A 6,555-nucleotide genomic window follows, 5' to 3' on the forward strand; every position below is an offset into this window, starting at 1 on the left:
TAGCTTTCGGAGGACAATAACTACGACACTTCCACAGAGATTATCTTACAGCAAGACGCACATTTAGCGCTACAGGACACGTATTTGAGTGATTAATTTTGTACTTAAATCATTTATTTTTAAAGATATTTGAAGTACAATGATACAAAGGTTTTCCGTGATGCATTTCATTCCATTGCTGTAATCTGTAACACCTGAGGGTATAATTACATTAATCCTCAGGGGGGTACACTACTTTGTGTACGATGTGTTTGGCAAGCACAAGGAGCCCTAGCTAATATGGTATTTCCTTATACAACTTTACACATCGGTACCATATTCCTCTATCACATAAATTACACAGCTATCTCATCATTTAACTGAGAGATAAACTTCTTTTTACTACATCAGTGACACATGTTTACGCAATTACACAGTTGGGTAACTTCACACTTATGAAATTGTATTTTGTCTGTACTTTGTGAACTGTTCATATATTTTCGGAACCATTGTGATACTATGAGAGCTTTGAATGTCGCATTTGGTATGGGGTCATGATTTTTAAAGTACGTTTGAGGTAGATGACACTAATGAAATGAGCAGAGAATTTTTTTTAGGTTTTGACATTATTGCAGAAAGCTACGACGTTTTTGAGATTTGACTGAGGTGTTATGATGTTATTTTTACGACGACGATGTGTATTATGCTGTTGAGGTATGTTTATTATCAATAAGAAGATGCTACTGTATATGAGGAATTTGATTATGATATGTATTTATTTTGATGAAATATTGAAGAAGTGTCGACAAATACGTATATGAATAATGAGTAGTGGTTAGGGACTCTGATTTGTGGAAAAGGATGTTGGAAACCAAGAATCGTACTTTAAGAGTTATGAAATGTGTGTAAATGCGCAAATGTATCACAATGCCGACGAAAACTTTTTGAACACTGTTATATTCATAGGATTTTGTTTGTACACATTTGCAACGCAAATTCTCGACCTGTGAAATTTTTTATATGAGACTGTCACTGTAATGCAAACTGGTGTCGTAAATATTTCAGTAAGAAAGTTAAGTGACCACCTTCACGTAATGAGTCGTGGGCACCCAGCTGCGCGACAGTCGCCTGGAAAAAAGCCATTAGTGTGTGCCTTTCAGAGGAACAGGTGAAAAAAAAGGGTGCCATTATCCTCGCTATTGACATTCCTTTGTAGAAAGTATCGCAAATAAGACATGCTCAAACTTGAAAACATATGATAACACTGTGGAGCTCTTAATTTATGATATTTACTGAAATGCCTAATGAAATGACGAGAAATATTTTTATGTATATACACCTGATTATGACTACTGTCTTTCTAGTTGAGAGATTTTTTTACTACCTTATGAAATGCCATATAGCTAATGAATGATGTTTCTTGTCTTCCTTTGTACATATTTGCTCATTTTCTTTAATATCAGTTTCTAGCTGCACTGCAGCACTGGTTATTACAGAATTTAATAGATGTACTAATATCACTATTTTCTCTCTACAGACCCAGTAAAGAAAACGTTTATGATGTACTTTCTTAGAAAAGAGAGCACAAGTAGACGTTTCCCTTCACAGGAATTGCATAAATAATTTTTTTAATGACTTGGTAACTTTCTTGCAGAGTAAGTTTTTGTGATGCATCACTCTAGTGTTAAGATGTGACATAGGTATTAAAAATGGCCATTTTTACTGTAATATTTTTTCTGCTTAAGCTATGTCATGATTAGATATAAGTTATTACATTTACTGCTGCTAGCTTTGCCAATTTGCATTTTTATTGCTGTTTGTATTAATTGTTTTGTGCTGCTGCATTGCCTCATCCCTTAGTTTAGCATCTGAGCTCAGTGGATTTAAGTTAGCTTAAGATGGGGTGCAAACAGCTTGGTGGAATGATACAGTCAAGGCAGCCTGTAAAAGGAAAAAGAAGGCGTACCAAAAATGGCTACATACCAGAAACCAGGTAGACAGAGAAAGTTATGTTGAAGAAAGAAACAAAGCCAAACAGATAATTGCAGCATCGAAGAAGAAATCGTGGGAAGACTTTGGAAACAGGTTGGAGACTATGGGTCAAGCTGCTGGAAAACCATTCTGGAGTGTAATTAGCAGTCTTCGAAAGGGAGGTAAGAAGGAAATGACAAGTATTTTGGACAGGTCAGGAAAACTGCTGGTGAATCCTGTGGATACCTTGGGCAGATGGAGGGAATATTTTGAAGAGTTGCTCAATGTAGGTGAAAATGCGATCAGTAATGTGTCAGATTTCGAGGTAGAATGGGATAGGAATGATGATGGAAATAGGATCACATTTGAGGAAGTGGAAAAAATGGTCAATAGATTGCAGTGCAATAAAGCGGCTGGGGTGGATGAAATTAAGTCGGAACTCATCAAATACAGTGGAATGTCAGGTCTTAAATGGCTACACAGGATAATTGAAATGGCCTGGGAGTCGGGACAGGTTCCATCAGACTGGACAAAAGCAGTAATCACACCAATCTTTAAACATGGAAACAGAAAAGATTGTAACAACTACAGAGGTATCTCTTCAATCAGCATTGTGGGTAAAATCTTCTCAGGTATTGTTGAAAGGAAAGTGCGAGTATTAGTTGAGGACCAATTGGATGAAAATCAGTGTGGGTTTAGGCCTCTTAGAGGTTGTCAGGACCAGATCTTTAGCTTACGGCAAATAATGGAGAAGTGTTATGAGTGGAACAGGGAATTGTATCTATGCTTTATAGATCTAGAAAAGGCATATGACCGGGTTCCTAGGAGGAAGTTATTGTCTGTTCTACAAGATTATGGAATAGGAGGCAAACTTTTGCAAGCAATTAAAGGTCTTTACATGGATAGTCAGGCAGCAGTTAGAGTTGACGGTAAATTGAGTTCATGGTTCAGAGTAGTTTCAGGGGTAAGACAAGGCTGCAACCTGTCTCCACTGTTGTTCATATTATTTATGGATCATCTGTTGAAAACAATAGACTGGCTGGGTGAGATTAAGATATGTGAACACAAAATAAGCAGTCTTGCATATGCGGATGACTTAGTTGTGATGGCAGATTCGATTGAAAGTTTGCAAAGTAATATTTCAGAGCTAGATCAGAAATGTAAGGACTATGGTATGAAGATTAGCATCTCCAAAACGAAAGTAATGTCAGTGGGAAAGAAATATAAACGGATTGAGTGCCAAATAGGAGGAACAAAGTTAGAACAGGTGGACGGTTTCAAGTACTTAGGATGCATATTCTCACAGGATGGCAACATAGTGAAAGAACTGGAAGCGAGGTGTAGCAAAGCTAATGCAGTGAGTGCTCAGCTACGATCTACTCTCTTCTGCAAGAAGGAAGTCAGTACCAAGACTAAGTTATCTGTGCACCGTTCAATCTTTCGACCAACTTTGTTGTATGGGAGCGAAAGCTGGGTGGATTCAGGTTACCTTATCAACAAGGCTGAGGTTACGGATATGAAAGTAGCTAGGATGATTGCAGGTACTAGTAAATGGGAACAATGGCAGGAGGGTGTCCACAATGAGGAAATCAAAGAAAAACTGGGAATGAACTCTATAGATGTAGCAGTCAGGGCGAACAGGCTTAGATGGTGGGGGTCATGTTACACGCATGGGAGAAGCAAGGTTACCCAAGAGACTCATGGATTCAGCAGTAGAGGGTAGGAGGAGTCGGGGCAGACCGAGGAGAAGGTACCTGAATTCGGTTAAGAATGATTTTGAAGTAATAGGTTTAACATCAGAAGAGGCACCAATGTTAGCACTGAATAGCGGATCATGGAGGAACTGTATAAGGGGGGCTATGCTGCAGACTGAACGCTGAAAGGCATAATCAGTCTTAAATGATGATGATGATGATGATAAGATGGGGTAGGTCATATAAGAGAACAAGTTGTGATGAATTGGAAGAAATGCATTGAGAAGCTATAAGAAAATGGTTTGGCCAAAAAAGTATTTTGAAAGAGGATATGAACCAAAAAGTAGGGTTTAGGGACAACAGGTTTAGGTAGGATTTTCTTGGAAATAAATGATGAGGTAAGATAATGGAAAATAAATAATGAGGTAAGAAATGTGTGAACATATAAATACAGAAAGCATGCTTGGACAGAACTTTTTTGGTGGAAACAAATGTTGAAATAAGAGGAAAGATATATGGAATGAAGTTTTGGGGTGGACTGCAGTACCAAATGTCACACTGAAAACAAACCCTGTCCTGTATTTTTGTGTTATTACACTATGTGAATTTGTGTTTCTCCTGTCTTAATGTGTTTAGCTAATAAGAGTTATTTTGTAGAATTTTCCTGATAATATGTTATTTTCTTTGTAAAGATGTTTAGACATTATTTATTCTGTTCTGTTTTGACGCTCATGGGTGAAATTAATGTTTTGAAAAATATTCTCATTATTTTATATATTCACTTTTGTCATAATTCCTGTAACACTGATGTATCTGTTTATTTCTATTCTTTTGTAAAGCCTGTACTACTACAAATTTATCTGTATTGTTATGTTCTTTAATAATGTATTTTGTACTTTTGTTATTGTATTCTCATGTTATAAAATTGTAATTGACACCAGTTCATCAAATGTCTGATGGTCATAGTTTATGCAAAATATGTGAGAAGTTGGGACTGTTAGTGTTTGGACGTGTGTTAATAATTCAGCAAGGGACTGATTAACAGCATTGCTGGTTCTAAATACAATTCCAAAAATTACACTCCTGGAAACAGAAATAAGAACACCGTGAATTCATTGTCCCAGGAAGGGGAAACTTTATTGACACATTCCTGGGCTCAGATACATCACGTGATCACACTGACAGAACCACAGGCACATAGACACAGGCAACAGAGCATGCACACTGTCGGCACTAGTACAGTGTATATCCACCTTTCGCAGCAATGCAGGCTGCTGTTCTCCCATGGAGATGATCGTAGAGATGCTGGATGTAGTCCTGTTGAACGGCTTGCCATGCCATTTCCACCTGGCGCCTCAGTTGGACCAGCGTTCGTGCTGGACGTGCAGACCGCGTGAGACGACGCTTCATCCAGTCCCAAACATGCTCAATGGGGGACAGATCCGTAGATTTTGCTGGCCAGGGTAGTTGACTTACACCTTCTAGAGCACGTTGGGTGGCACGGGATACATGCGGACGTGCATTGTCCTGTTGGAACAGCAAGTTCCCTTGCCGGTCTAGGAATGGTAGAACGATGGGTTCGATGACGGTTTGGATGTACCGTGCACTATTCAGTGTCCCCTCGACGATCACCAGTGGTGTACGGCCAGTGTAGGAGATCGCTCCCCACACCATGATGCCGGGAGTTGGCCCTGTGTGCCTCGGTCGTATGCAGTCCTGATTGTGGCGCTCACCTGCACGGCGCCAAACACGCATACGACCATCATTGGCACCAAGGCAGAAGCGACTCTCATCGCTGAAGACGACACGTCTCCATTCGTCCCTCCATTCACGCCTGTCGCGACACCACTGGAGGCGGGCTGCACGATGTTGGGGCGTGAGCGGAAGACGGCCTAACGGTGTGCGGGACCGTAGCCCAGCTTCATGGAGACGGTTGCGAATGGTCCTCGCCGATACCCCAGGAGCAACAGTGTCCCTAATTTGCTGGGAAGTGGCGGTGCGGTCCTCTATGGCACTGCGTAGGATCCTACGGTCTTGGCGTGCATCCGTGCGTCGCTGCGGTCCGGTCCCAGGTCGACGGGCACGTGCACCTTCCGCCGACCACTGGCGACAACATCGATGTACTGTGGAGACCTCACGCCCCACGTGTTGAGCAATTCGGCGGTACGTCCACCCGGCCTCCCGCATGCCCACTATATGCCCTCGCTCAAAGTCCGTCAACTGCACATACGGTTCACGTCTACGCTGTCGCGGCATGCTACCAGTGTTAAAGACTGCGATGGAGCTCCGTATGCCACGGCAAACTGGCTGACACTGACGGCGGCGGTGCACAAATGCTGCGCAGCTAGCGCCATTCGACGGCCAACACCGCAGTTCCTGGTGTGTCCGCTGTGCCGTGCGTGTGATCATTGCTTGTACAGCCCTCTCGCAGTGTCCGGAGCAAGTATGGTGGGTCTGACACACCGGTGTCAATGTGTTCTTTTTTCCATTTCCAGGAGTGTATTTGTGAGTGTACAAGTGGTGGTTTATGGACTTGCTATATTGTCTGCAAGACTTCTAAGGGCAATTCCAGAAACTTTGTGAGTGCACAAGTGGTGGTTTATGGCCTTGCTATATTCTCTGCAAGACTCTTGGATGGTGATTGTGCACCTGCACAGTCGCAACGGGTGGCTGCTAGCTATCTCTACAAGGACTACAGTGGGTCTACACCTTTGATGACTCACCAACACCATTATTTCTACAAGGACTACAGTGGGTCTGCACCTCTGGTGGTCCACCAATACCATAATCTCTACTAGGACTACAGTGGGTCTGCTCTGTGATGACCTACCTACCAGTATTCTTCAAAACTTCGACTGACTCTGCTGTGGGTTTGCTCTGTTGTGGCCCATTACCTGTCTGCATGTCAAGG

Source organism: Schistocerca cancellata, chromosome 7, assembly GCF_023864275.1.
Source record: "Schistocerca cancellata isolate TAMUIC-IGC-003103 chromosome 7, iqSchCanc2.1, whole genome shotgun sequence".
Lineage (NCBI taxonomy): Eukaryota > Metazoa > Arthropoda > Insecta > Orthoptera > Acrididae > Schistocerca > Schistocerca cancellata.